Genomic DNA, 15391 nt, shown 5'->3' with positions numbered 1-15391 from the left:
CAGCAATTACATAATTTTATTCAATATGACATATTACAGTAGGTAAACATGGTAGTCCAGTGCTACAGTTTCTTCACAGTCTTTTGGATAGCTTGTTTTACAATTTACAGGTATGCCAGACTTGAATATTGTATAACTGCTCGATGATCAATTTATACTGTTTAGGTATTTTATGAAACTCGGTGATCTATACAGCAAGAAATAAGATGTACACAATTGTTTTAATAGTTATTTATTTTGTTTGGCCTGCTGCCTCTTAATGGAAAAGTACCAAAAGTTCATTGCTGTGAAAGCATTGACAGAAGAGGAAAAACTCAAATATTTTGGTTATTACTGAAACATGGCTAAGATCTGATGATATTATAACTCAAGCTATTCCACACAACTTGACTCTTTTTAACCAAGAGTCCAGAAAGAATTGTTGTTAAAGTAATTTGTTTACGGCATAAAGGATAAATACTCTAAAAATTAAAAAATATTTCTTTTCCACAGCTTACAGAATAACTATATACATTGGAACACAATATATACCACAGATGATTAAGATGCGTCTAGGAAACCTAACACATTGCACTGTTATTGACAACAGGACATAACCTTCACTTCAGTGTAAGAACTGTTCACCATACAACAACCAAGTGTAATCAGAGTGGCTACACTAAAATGATAGTCGAAGGAATGACTGGCAGAATAAGGATTCCATTCTTGCTGTTGTTTCTTCCCTACTTTTTGTATGAACAACTATTAATTATAGCAGTGATGCTTTGGTTCCACCTTTTGGTCTATATTACTTACATTGTTGCCATACTAAAATGATTCTACAGAGACATTTAAAAGATGCTATTTTTAGAATTTTTCTGTGAGTGCCACTCTCATAAGTATAACTATATTTCAGCATAACAACTTGGCATAGCATTCCAGCAGTAAAAATTCATCTCAGCTGTGCCCATCTCAGGTAAAGTAAATCATCAGTTTGCCATCTAAGATACAACAAGAAATGTAACTCTTTGTTTTACAAGCTCTGCATAAACCAATGTATTCATAAATTAATTTTGCTGTACGTCAGGTGTCCTCTAAATTCTACCCACCCCTTCCCTGCCCCTCCATATTAGCAAACATACAAAACTTGCCTACAGACTCACTTTCATCTTACCTACTAGCAAATAAATCAAAGAATACTTCTACCTGCTAACACGAGATCCCTAAGTAACCTGCAATCCATGTGCAATGATGGTTTAAACATTAGATCTTTATTACCTTACATCTAAGTCTCTACAACCACAACAAAAATGACAAAACACAATGAAGGAAATGTTAAACCAACATCCACTAATACTGAATATCATAATAACAAATCTCCTCATCTATATGTAGTCTCCATTTAAAATATAACCCCAAATCTCAAAAACTACTGCCATCCCCCACATATTCACATACGCATAATACCAGTTACCAACGTTACAATAAATCTCCATATCTTTATTTGAAAAACTGAAGTCCTCCTAAAACCGAAATAACCTGAATACTGAAACAAAGTTTATTAATAACCAAACCAAAGATTTTTAAACTTTAAAACAAATAACCAAGATTCGACAAAAAACAAAAACAAAACTGGAAATATTCCTAACGTCTGAATACACTTACTCAAACTCAGGTCCAGCTATACAAAATACAGTTTTTTTTTTTTTTTTTTTTTTTTTGAAAATCTTTTTATTTTATTATCTTATAGACAAACAATACAAACCACAGAAAAACACTGTACAAACATCAACAAAAACTATATACAACTATACATTGCCCATATCATTCACAATATATACAACAGATAATACATTAAGGAGATATAATACAAAAATGAAAAGTGTTTCAGGTTAAAAGACAATCAAAGAATACATTCCAAAAATTTTCAGAACATAACTTGTGATTACCTTTATAAAAGAGATACTTTTGTGCCCTAATATGCCTAATTACCAATTCCTTTAGACCTTCCCATGTTAGTGCGGCTTGGCACTTCCCGAGTTGGTCCAGAATTGATTTCTTTCTTCTTTCTTCGATCCTGGCTAACTACCAAATAGAACTACATATTGATAACAGAAATTTATCTGACCACTCGAAGTTATCCCTCTCCCTAGATTACAATCAGAGGTGTAACAGTAGAAATAGTCCATTGTGGTGGAGACTTAATCCTAATCTACTTCAAAAAGAAGGAATTGCTTTGATTATAGAAGATAACTTAAACCAATTTATACAAGCATCAAAAGACCAGGATATTCCTATATATATTTTATGGGCCTCCACAAAATACAGTTTTGAAGTATTCCAGCAGTTCCTTCTGGCATAACGTCTGGTATAAAACTATGTCACATTAATATCCATGGCATTCATAACAAAATAACTGACTTGCACAGATGGATACCATTATATAATCCTGACATAACTACACTAATAGAGACCTGGCTAAAATAATACATAAAATATAAATAAATTATAGTTCCAGGCAATGGCATTGTCTGATATATCAGTAAGACAGCTGGAGATGTAGCAAATTTCTAATCAAATTAAATAACCTCACCATTCATCCTTCTCAAATAAATGTCAATAAAGTAGATAATGTAGCAGCTACACTCAAAATAACTCAAATAAATCAATATGTATAGCAGAAATCCATATATGACACAAGTGAGCTTTTGAAGACATTTTGCCATGGCTTGCTTCAAATACATCCCTAAAGACAATAACACTAGAAGATCTCAACACTTACTTGATCAAAGGTACTGAAAAAGCTCAACATCCCCTTTTATCTGTTTGGTCTAACTAAGCTCATGCAAACAACCACTACAGCAGATAAAGTCACCAGGAAACAAGGTATTCTGGGCTGTGTTTATTGTGACTTAAAATGCCAAATTTAAGATCTAAAAGCAAATTAATGTGTTCACTGGAAATATAAGACTGTGCTAAAGACTGTTACTATTTATGTTTTTTTTATTCACATAGTTCTAGAGGTATGGACATTTCTTTGAACTGTGAGGCTATGACTTGATTTTTTCAAAATAATCAAGAAACAATTATTGAGAGTTAGTGTGCAAACTTCCAGAGCTGCACTGGAAGGAATTACACTTTAAAATGAAGTACCTTTAGAACTAAAAATACAGATTCTGCAACTCTTTAAAACTATATACAATTGTCAGCACAAAGTACAGGCACATTTTTTTCCCCCAAAATCTCTTTATTTCAATTTTCTTTTTTCAAATAATAACAATACGGTAACTCAAAAACACAAATAAACAATACAAATACCTATCTAAAGAAAACAGACAACAATCTTGTTCCGAGAAAATTATACATACATACACACACATATATATATATATATATATATATATATATATATATATATATATATATATATATACACACACAATATATACACAAGAAGTCACTACATTGTCAAGTAAAGTATGAGAATTCTTATGTTCATTTGGTCTCATAAGGGATAGTTAGAATGGGGATAGTCTATATATAAAATAAAAATAGAAATTTAACCATTTATTTGTATGTTTAGGGAAAATATCTAGTTACACATATACTAAGAAAAGGGAGAAGATGCAAGAAAGACTGGTTATACTACATTCATTTCTTATTTAAAGGTTAGCTTTTCATTACAATTTGTAGGCAAATTTTATTTGTCAAGAATTATATCTAGTAAGTAACCCCAATATTTTTGATAATAGCATTTGTTTTTTGTTTTTGAATAAATTAATTTGTGAGATGAGATATATTCGATAGCAAGATTGCTAAAATTTTCCCATGAAATTGGTGACATGACATTCCAATTCTTTGTAATAAAGAATTTAATAAGGGCACACATCGTAATAAAGACATGTTTTAATATTTTTGGGAGTTGATTGATATTAATGTACAATATAGCTGTCTCCCAAGTAAGGGTTGATTTTTCATATCCCATCCTCTCTAATCTTACTCTCAAGGAACACCATAAGTTGTGTATCTTAGTACAGTTCCACATGACATGTAAAATATCAGCTGTTTGATCCAGACAATGGGGACATATAGGCGAAATGTTAGGATTAAATTTATTTAATTTAGATAAGGTATAATATAGATTGTTATTTACTATAATTTGTGTATATAACAGCTTCTTGCAAGGAATGAATTTGATTGTATTTTCAATGGCTAGTTTCTTATTTTCTTCAGTCAGTGATTGATTTTTCGTTTGCCAATAGTTTGAAAATAATAAAGAATTCTGATGTTTTGCACTCATTACAATTTTATAAGTCCTAGAAATTGTTTTCCCTTTAATCACAATATTTTCAAGTATTAATTTAACTACATCTATGTTCTGTAAGTCAGTGTGTATTTGTGAGAATTTAGCATTTATAAGATGATGAAGTTGGTTAAGGATAATACTATATTTCATAGGAAGTTTGAGTTCAAGTCTCATTTGCCCCGTGTTAGAGTCTTTCCATTGGTTATATCCCATATTGTGTAGTCTTTTATCAGGGGGTAGTTTGTTAGATTTACTGGTTTATTATTTATTAGTAAATTAGGATTTAGGTGTAATGGTTGTATAAGGGCAAAAGCGTCAGCTAATTGCAATGATTTAAATAGTTTCTGTGTTGTAAGAATCATGTTTTTAATTAGTGGGTGTAAATTCTTCGTATATATGCTAGCCTGGTTTAAATTCAAGAATGGTAAGGATTTGATATTACAGCCAAGGGATTTCAACTGTTCATACAAGATTTTGGTCCACTGGGGTGTCCAAGTATTTATATATGAGTCATAGTTTATTATTTGTATTAGTCTGTATACAGTAATTGTACTATAGTAAAGCTTAAAATCAGGTAACCCCAATCCCCCCTTATCTTTGGTGAGTACAAGTTTTGCATATTTAATTCTGGTAGATTTGGGATACCATAGGAATCTTGATATAGCTTTTTCCATGGCAAGGAAGAAGTTTTGGGGAATATTTGAAAAGGTAGCATTTCACTGAAAGAGTATTCTTGGTAGAAAATTCATCTTGACAACACGTTGGGAGGGTGGCCTAATGGTTAAGGTGTTTGCCTTACAAACACAAGGTGCAGGGTTTGGGTCTCACAAGGGATAATTGGCTAGGCTTAAAATGGCTCGCAAGGGCAGTTAGCTTAGTACTAATCTATGAACCTATGAACCTATAACACTAGCTTTTGATAGTAGAGACATATTAATGTTCTTCCATCTATCCATATCATTTTGAATACTAGTCCATGTAGGTTATTGTTTATAATATCTTTGAAGTCTGAAGCAAATATTATTCCTAGATATTTTATCTGGTAGTTTATTTTGATCTCACTCATAGAAAAGTACAATTCTTTATGCCCTATAGGACTGAGGGTTAATATGTGTGACTTGTTTAAATTTAAATTATAATTTGAAACTACCAAGAACTCATCAATAACTAAGTATTTTTGGAGGTCAGTAGTGGGGAGTTGGAAGTATATATTTAAGTCATCAGCAAAGGCCGAGTATATAAGATTTGTATTGTGGACTCTGGGAATATGATGAAAGGTTTTTTGTGAAATAAACAGAAGGAGGGGTTCTAGATAAAGATTAAATATGTATGGCGAAAGAGGACATCCTTGTCTTGTACCATTGGATAAGAGTAAAGGGTTAGTTATAAGTTTATTTACCTTTACAGTGGTAGAAGCTTTCTGATAGAGAACCTGGATCATTTTAATGAATTCTTGAGGAAAACCATATAAAGGCAGTATATTAAAGAGAAAGTGTAAGTTTACTCTATCAAAAGCTTTAGTTTCATCTACTGTAAGGGCATATCTGGGGCATTTATCCCTATTAAGAAGTCTTACAATGGTATCTAAAAGAAGGATGTTGTCACTTGTTTGCCTGTTTGTCATAAAGCCCATTTGTTGCTGGGAAATAATAGGGGGGAGTATATTCTTAAGTCTATTTGCTATAACATGGGCTAATATCTTAAGGTTAGTGTTTATGAGGGCTATTCATCTATAATTTGCTGGATCTGTTGGGTCAGAATGTGGTTTAGGAATCAACACCGTCTTGGAGTTATTTAAGTATTTGTCTGTTATACCATATTCTATTATATAGTTGAAAACTTTTAATAACACTTTGGAGATAGGTTCCATGAATAACTTATAAAAATCTGATGTGTATCCATCAGGCCCAGGGGATTTACCTAATTTTAGTTTGTTTATTGCAGTTTTTATCTCTTTTAAATGTAATGGTGATTTTAAGAGTTTCCTTTGATCTTCTGTAATTTGTGGAAAGTTTATATTATGTATAAAATCCTCAAATCTGTCTGTAGATGATGATAAGGGTATATTGTATAATTTCTTATAAATATCTTCAAAAGCGTCCACTATATCTTGATCTTTATATTTCACCTGTCCTTCATATTTTATTTCCTTAATCCTAGGAGGTCCACTTTTTATGTTAATTAGTCTAGCTAGGAATTTTGATGGTGTTTGAGCCTATTCTGAATATTGATATACTGACCTTAATTCTAAGAAGGAGGTATTTTCTAAATAGTGTTTGTGTAATTGTTTTTGCCAATCAATTATTTTTTCCTCAAGTTCTTTAGAATATTTTTCCTGAAGTTCTAGTTCAGCAGTGTTTATCTGACACTCTAGTTCATTCTTAAGATTGTTATACTTTTTTTTGAGCAATGCAGATTTTTGAATAATAATACCCCTGATGACCGCCTTGGTAGCCACCCATTGTATGTCATATGGAATTTGATTGAATATAAAATCATTTTGAAGTTGGGCTAGCACATTCTAAATTTCTTGTGTAGTTTCTTGGTTTTGTATAATTTTAGGATTTAACGTCCAGGTTTTGAAATAGGAAATATTTTGTTTATGAGTTTGAAAGTTTATTAAAAGTCTAATTTTGGAATGATCTGAAAGAGTTCTAGGTGATACAGCATAATTTAATTTGTTAGACAGGAAAGCAATGGAAATTAAAAAAGCATCTATCCTAGACCAAGTTTTATGAGTGGCTGAAAAGAAAGTGAATCTTGATATTGTTTTATCATATTGAAATATAACATAAGGGTCAACTAGTTCAAATGTATTTTGTAATTCTTCAAGTGCTGTAGTGGTAGATTGTGACTGTCTATTTTTATTATGCGATCTATCCTTATCTAGATTTAGTAAAGCATTCCAGTCCCCACCTACAATAAACAGATGATTCGGGTATTTGGCTAATATATTAAAGATTTCATAAATGAAGAGCTGTTGATTTGAGCAGGGGCTATACATATTAAGAAAGAGTAATGGTTTGTTCAAAGTATGATATTCAGTAGTAAATAATACCTATCGTTCCTTTGAGTCAGCTTCATAGGAAGTAATCTCTCCTTGGAAGGATTTATTTACTATAATGGCCACTTCCCTGGACAAAGAACTATAATTTGCAGCAACTATTGTTTTAACCCATTTTCTTTTCCTTTCCCTAACCCAAAGTTGGTCATCTAAGTGAGTTTCTTGCAAGAAAGTTATATCAGCCTTAGTTTGGTATGTGAGGTGCATGATTACATTTCTTTTCTTTTTATCTACCATCCCTTTAACATTGCAAGAGTCTATGGTTAAAGTACAGGCACATTTTCATTGTTTACTAGCTTAACGTTTCACATAGCCAAGTTTGTCCTTAACATTTTTTTAAACCAAATATTTTCCAAACTTCTCTCAGGAGCAATCAAGCTACAGCTGGAGTCCAGCAATAATAAATCTTTAAAGACAGCACACCATGCTGCTGGGGAATGCTCAAGAGCTGGAAGGATTTGGCCACTTTCATATAGGATGCCAAACCTGATACTGAACAAGATGCAATACTTCCTTTGCCAAGCTAAGTACTCTAGTGACAGTTTTATTTGCTCGGTAAATGTACATACCCCTTCCAGAACCACACATTTATTTACTCAGTTGAATGCATATCTTAATTTTAAGAGAAACTACATTTTTTCATTTAAGTTACTAACTGACTACCAAGGCAAATTTTTCAACATTACAGTTATACAAGTTTATGGTGCAACTACTGAGGAAGATGTGGAGGAAGCTTATGGAAATAACACCAAACAAAAAGATATTATATTCTTTATATGTGCCTGGAATTATCTGCCATAAAAGCACACCTAAAGAAGCTGGCAGGTTTAGCCATGGTGTATGACAATGACTTGTAGAAATTGGGCTTGTGGCCTTTGTGTATAACACAGACTAGTAAAATTCTACCAAGATAATTCACTTGTCATAGCAAACACACTCTTTTAACAGCCTAATAGTTGGCTATATATAAGATCATCACTAGACGATCAATACGAAAATCAGACTGACTAAAATTATTCTGAGTAAACAGTTTGCAGTCAGAGATGAAGAACAATATACGTTCAGCAAAAGCAAGATCTGCAGCCAGCTGTGGCTAAGCTCATCAGCCTGCTGTCACAGAGTTTAGAATTAAAGAAAATAAGAAAATCACTAAGGCAACTAGATATGATCCCAATGATATTTCAAATGAATATGCAAGGGAAGTAAAAAAAAAAAAAAATAAACAGATTTAAGGAATTAGAAGTAATAGACAAAGCACATAAAGAACGAACTGTGGACAGATCCAAATATTTCACCTAGACAGGAGATTAACAATGTACAATGGCTACAGAAGTGGAGAAGGAAGACTTTCATAAACCATACATATTTCCAAAAGCAGTACAGAAAAATGGAAGAAGATAACAGAATAGGAAAGACTAGAGATCTCTTCAAGATGATTAGTAATACTAAGGAAAATTTCCAGATAAAAAATAGAGGATAAAATGGGTATGACAAAAACAAAGATGGGAGGGACCTAAAAGAGAAGAAGATACTAACAGGAGGAGGCAGCAGTATAAAGAAGGAAGTACAGTTAAAGAACTTGCCATAATAATGACTGATGATATATCCTGTCTAGGATAGCAGTATGTCTGGCCAGGGGGCCTTCCTTTCATGCCGAATGTGGGATGTATGACCAAAGCTCGAAACAATTAGGAGTTGCATAATGGCCATAAGGGTGAATTATATTAGGAATTTCTTGTCCCAGACCAGACTAATGGAAACTGAAGCAAAAGAAGAGGTAAACTACCTACAAAAATAGAAGTTATATACATGTGCCACGTTGGGAAGGGGGAAGACCTGCCCCACTCAGACAATGATAAGATGGAAAACAAGAAGAAGGGAAAGGAGTGAGATACATAATATTACAAAAAGTGATGGAAGTAGGGCATCTACTGTTATGGTAAGTTCTTCCACAACTGTATTTTGTCCTTCCTGGATCACTGGCGCAGTATTACTAACTGAAGGGAGGATGCTCAATGCTGCCTACATAGATAGAGGTGGATCGAGAAGCTGACCTTGGATCCAAGATTCCTTGAAGAATGGATCTAGCAAATGCAGCTCTAGCCCTGGAAAAAAACATTAATCATACAATATTTGGCAAAAGTGTAGTTAGAAGGCTAAGTTATTGCTCCTAAAATGGATTTAGAATCTAAAACTTTGAAAAAGGCTCCAGATGAGGAGACACCTCTAGTGGAAAGGGCTTTAACAAAACCTGGGAGGTGTTTCCCAGAAGGAAATAACAGACTTGTTTTGATATTAGATGACCTATTTTTTTTCTTGGAAGGAAACAAAGACTTGGTCAGATTTTTTGATGTCTTTGGTTTGTAAAGGTAAAACGTGAATTGTCTATGGACATCAAAGGAATACAAGAGTGTCTCTCCTTTGCTTTGAGGAAAAGGTAAAAAGTAGGTAGGTTAATAAACTAATTTGGGGAATGCTGATTAGCTACTCTATCCTTATGAATGATGAGAAAATGAGGGAAGTCATAACTGTTTGCACTTCTAAAACCCTCTTGGATAAATTCAGAGATACATGCAAATCTGTCTTCCAAGTACAGAATTTAAGAGAAGAGATCGCAGGCTCAAATGGCAAAACAGTATGTATTTCCATGGCACACTTTTGGCCCTAAGTAGGAGGATCAGCTCTTCTTGGTGATCTAATTTGTAGGACATCTTTCAAAACCTGACCTGAAATCATGCAGAAAGAGGTGGATTTAATGACAGACAAGCAGAGATGGCTGCCAAATGTGCTTCGATGGAAAAAAATGCCAGACCTGGATTAAGCAGCTAACACAAGGAAAAAAGAATAAAGGGAATACACAGAAGATAAGGATCACATTTCTTTTTCTGGCACCAAACAGAGATATTTTTTATAATATTTGGAAGCATAAGATTTTCTTGTACAATGTTTTCTAGCGTTCTGTAACACCTGTAGCATGTCCTTTGAAAAGAGCCTATGTGGAATCAAAATCCAATAATCCAAGTAGCTAAGTTGAAGGTTTGTAGATTTGGATGGATAAGAGAGCCCCTGTGTTGTGTGAGCAAGTCCATCCTCTGTGGTAACTTGTGGAGGTTGCCTTTGACCAGATGAAAGACAAGGGGGAACCAGTGCAGCATGACCCAAAAGGAAGTTACTAACAAGATTTCTTCCTTTTTTCTCTATTTTGAGCAGGACTTTGGGAAACAGAAGGAGATAAGGAAAGGCATAAGAAAATAAATAAATGTATCTTCCCTTCCATGAGAGAGGCATGGCATCCATTCTTTATGCCTCTGTGAATTGAATTCTGGAGCCAAACAACCTAGGTTGCCTGGTCAGAGTGGAGGAAAAGAAATCTGAAGAATACTCCACACCAATGAATATGCAGGAAGACTTCTCTATTTACCATCCAGTCATGAGGCTCTGCCCTGGTTCTACTCAATGAGTCTGTCACTGAGTTTCTCTCTGAGGAGATGTAAACCTGCTTAAAGAGGGAGAAAGAAAGTTTGAGTTCATATTGAATAGCAGTGTTCCAAGCAGTCACGACCAGTCTGCAGAGTTGATAGAATTTAGCTTTTCTCTGTATGTTTATGCATCACATCAGAGTGGTGAGGTCTGTTTCAACTCGGAGAGGGCCTGGAGTTCAAAAGGCAGTACAAGCACTGATGTGCCAGGATGAGTGCCTTCATTTCCTTGATATTTATTACTCCTTGCTGTCTCTTTTTTTGACCAAGCACCTTGGACTTTTATATTCGCCCAACAAGCTTCAGCCATACCAGGTCTGAGGCATTTGTGTAAAGATCGTGGCAAGGGAAAGGAACCAGAAAAGGCACGTCTGTACTGAGTGAAATCTGGTTGATTCACAAAAAAAAAATTCCTTCTTGATGAAGGACAAGAGAGGAATAGGGAAGTTCAAAGGGTACCAGTGCAGTCTAGCTTGACTTGCAACGTTACTGACTCTTCCTTATATGTAGTCTAGCATAAGGTATCATGGGAATTGAAGAAGCTATGAAGCCCAGAATTCTCCACATCTCTCCTTCTCTTACTATGTCAATTCTAAAGGAAGAAGGGACTGAATATAATGTTACGAACTGTACTATGTCTGGAGGAAGGAACGCCATCATTAAAAGAGAATTGAGCCTGCATCTGAGGAATACAATGTCCTGGGATGGAATCACAAAAAAAGTTTTTGAACTTCAAGGTGAATTCCAAGTAGTGTAGAAGATTTATGATAATCTAGACCTGCCAGAAGTTTTTCACTTGAAGGAGTCTGAGTCAAGAGATCATAAAATAAAGGGAAATTTGAATCCCTTGAAGTCTGAACAAGGCAATAACAGAAGCAAGGTACTTTGTAAATACCCTTGGGCAGTAGGAACAACAAAGGGCAAAGCAGAAAATTGTAATATTAAGGCACACAATCTTAAATACTTCCTGAAATATAGATTAATGGGCAAATTCAAACATGAATCCTTTAAGACATTGTCAAAAAACAGAAAGAATGAATTGCAGGGCCAGCATTTTGAAACTTGGTACTATTAAAAAGGTGTTAAAAACTGACAAATCCAGAGTGGGTCTCTACTTCCTGTCCTTCTTAGGAACTAGAAACAGTCTGGAGTAAAATTTATTTTCCCTGAAGGTGGGTAGGGGACCAACTATATGGCTACATGACTGAACAATCTTGCAGAATATGAAAGATCAAGCAGTAGTAGAAGTATCCTCTAATGCTTCCAAAACAGGAGGAATGGCAGATGGTTTAAGAACTCTCATATACAAAAAGTCATATATTTTTTGCACATCTGACATCTGCTTACCCTTCCACTGAAAATGCTGCATCATCTTTAATAAAAAGTCTTTTGGCCTTTCCCGGTTAGGGGTCACAACAGTGGATTTCCGGTCCACTAATGATTGGCAGTGGATATTTACGGTGCTGAGTTGCCAGCCCGATGCCCAACCTTCAAAGAAGGCACACCCATTCATGCATGCACCTACCTGCATGTCTTTAACATCACTCGAGCCTGGGGAGGACATGCAGACTCCACAAAGAAGGCGCTCCAGCCGAGAATCAAACGGGAGAACCTCTTGCTGTGAGGTGACAATGCTAACCGCTGCACCACTGCGGCCTGCTGCATCATCTTTAATACTGTGTTGTAAAAGATAGCTCTTCGATTATAAAATCAGGTGAAATCATATCTTCTTTTTCCTCATATTCATGACCTAGATAGGAATGAATCCAGGAATAGTATGCCAAAGAATCAGCATCAGAATCTTCCTCCTCAGAAGAGGAATCCCAGTGCCTCTTCTTAAGGCAAGAAAGAGTAGAAGAACGGAACTGGGGAGTGAAGTAAGGTGAGGAGCTTAATGGACATAACAGCTTTATTGAGTTCCTGAGGAAAATCAAATCAGTCCTTCTTAGGATCTTTGACTGTTTAGACTCTAAGGGATAGGGGTATTTAGTCATCTGCTTCTTTTTAGAAAGGACAACATCAGCTCACACAAATTAAGGAGGCTCCTCCTCCTGACGTACCTCAATAAGGGAGCCAGAGATAACGTCCCTTTCAAGAATTTGAGGAATATCCCTAGGTCCCTCTGATATAAGATGCAATGGCTCCGCCTTCTCAGGAAACAGGTTGCCTGATTGGTTGGACTGAATGTGCAAAAAGGCCATGCCTTATTGGTTGTCAAGAGGGTCACAACAGTCAGAGCAGCCAATGTACCCAAGTCCCAGACAGTTTGAAGACCCATCAAAAGGTACTATTGTCTTAGCATGAAATAAAATGTTTTAGTCACAAAATGGGAAGAAAAAGGAAGACTCCTCAACAGGGATACTTATCTGCCAATGGCAATCATATTGGCACGAACCATATGGTTAATAGATCAAAGCTGAACTACACATCAAGTGCTCAGGTTGGCGACAAGAAAGTTCTGAGGTAATTTGTGCCTGTACAACCCATATATACCTTCCTGCTCTCTTGAGCTTTGGTCATATGTTGGACATACAGCAAAGAAGAAAGTGCCTGGGCTTTGGTAGACTGGCTCTATATATGGCTGTCCTTGGTAGGATATCACATCAATTAGTAATATTGCAAAAATAATCCAATAACTATATAAGGCAGACCTTAGCACCACTGTTGCATATAATGGTATGTTCTATGACCTAGAGTCTTGATATTCTGGAAAGTGAAGTTAAATGGGCCCTAGAAAGTCTTGCTAATAACACGGCTACAAAAAGTAGTGGAATTCCAGCTGAAATGTTTAAAATTCCGCAAATGATGTTGTCATACTGTGTTGCTTGGGATTTGCCAGCAACTTTGGGAATCACAGCAATGGCCATTAGATTAGCAAAGATCAATTTATATTCCAGTTCATTAAAAAGACTGTGCTAAAGACTGCTCAAATTACACAGCAATTGCAGTTGTTCCACATGCTTGCAAGGTAATGCCAAATATCCTGCATGCTAGACTCCAGTAATATATGTACTGAGAACTGCCAGAGGTACCAGCTGGTTTTAGAAGAGGTAGCAGCACCAGAGATCAAATTACCAACATTTTCTGGATAATAGAGAATGCAACGGAGGTCCAGAAACACATTAATTTATGCTTTATTGACTACTGTAAAACTTTGACTATGTAGACCGTGAAAAACAGTGGCAAGTACTTACAGAAATGGGGATACCAGGTCACCTTATTAACCTGTTGAAGGATCTGTATTCACAAGAAGAATCAACAGTCAGAAGTGAATATAGAATAACAGGCTGGTTTAAGACTGAGAAAGGAGTGTAATGTCTCCATACTCATTTAATTTAAAGGCTGAAAATGTCATGCAAAGTGCTGGATGACATGAATCAAATGCTGGAATCAAACATACCAGGAGAATTACTAACAATCTGGCATATGCAGATGACACCAATCTAATGGCTGAAAAGAGGAAAAGGTGAAGACCCTACTGATGAAGATGAAACTAAAGTGCACAAGTTAACTAGCTGCTCAACATAAAAACAAATTATGTCACGTAGTCCTTTCAATTCTCTGCAAGCAGACAGAGAAGTAGTAGCAGTGGCAGTTTTTTTTTTCAGGGCTCAAAGATCTCGGCAGATGGTAATTGCAGAATGAAATTAAAAGATGCTTGCTTCATTGAAAGAAAGCTATGGGAAATCTGGAAGTTAAAAATAAAACAAGAGATATTAAATTGTCAATTGTCACCTGCAGGGTAAAAAGATATGGTTTTCTAGTAACAACATATGGCTGTGATAGTTCAAGAATACAGACTGGAAAGTAAATGCTTTTGACCTGTGGTGTTGCAGAAATATTTGAGAATTTCATGTACTACAAGATCAAATCAGTCCAGACTTAAATAAATCCAGACTGCTTACCTTTAGGTGTATATAACTAAAATTCAAACTGGTCTGTATAAAAACTAAAATTCAAATACTTTGGCCACATAACACAAAGGCAGGATGCACTAGAGAGAGGACTGTGAATCATTGAAAGCCAAAGAAGGAGGGGATGACAGAGTCTAAGACAGAAAGACAGCACTACTGAAGTAGTAAATGCACATTTGCATGTCCATGAGGTTACAGAGAGTCACAGAGAGTAGGACTCAGCTAAAAACTAGGCAACAATGACTGACTTTGTCTGTCCATTGTCTAAAATATACTTCTTGATTTATATTTGGATCAGTGAATCAGCCAGCAGCAGTTCTTATTGCAACAATGCACCTTCAAAGTTATTATAGTTGTTAATGATTTTCTAGGCTGTATGTGCATTTCACCTATGTTAAAGTGCAGTATCCAGTTTTAAAGCATTGGCACATGCTGTTTAATATGAACATTTTAGAACAACTAGCCATCTACTAAATAAGGCGTAATGCTGCAGTTCTATATTGGCAAACAGGTCAGAGGGGACAGATCAACAAAGCTGCTTTATGCAGATGATGTGGCATTACAGACAGGCAAATGGCAGGGGAATGGAATACAAAACTGAAGGCTCATGGGGAGAAAGAATACAGATAAGACAGTTGTAATGGCAAGA

The 15391-nt window shown here is 35.3% G+C and overlaps 1 protein-coding gene across 5 annotated transcripts in view; it reads right to left on the bottom strand.

Annotated features, from left to right (window-relative positions):
* The window catches only part of OSBPL3 (oxysterol binding protein like 3), a 2414360-nt gene that overhangs the window by 948957 nt on the left and 1450012 nt on the right, over positions 1–15391 (bottom strand). The window lies entirely within an intron of this gene.

This window comes from Protopterus annectens, chromosome 3.part1 (genome assembly GCF_019279795.1).
Source record: "Protopterus annectens isolate FY-2018-M chromosome 3.part1, PAN1.0, whole genome shotgun sequence".
In the NCBI taxonomy this organism is placed as follows: domain Eukaryota; kingdom Metazoa; phylum Chordata; order Ceratodontiformes; family Protopteridae; genus Protopterus; species Protopterus annectens.
This window is presented reverse-complemented; position numbering and strand designations above follow the sequence as displayed.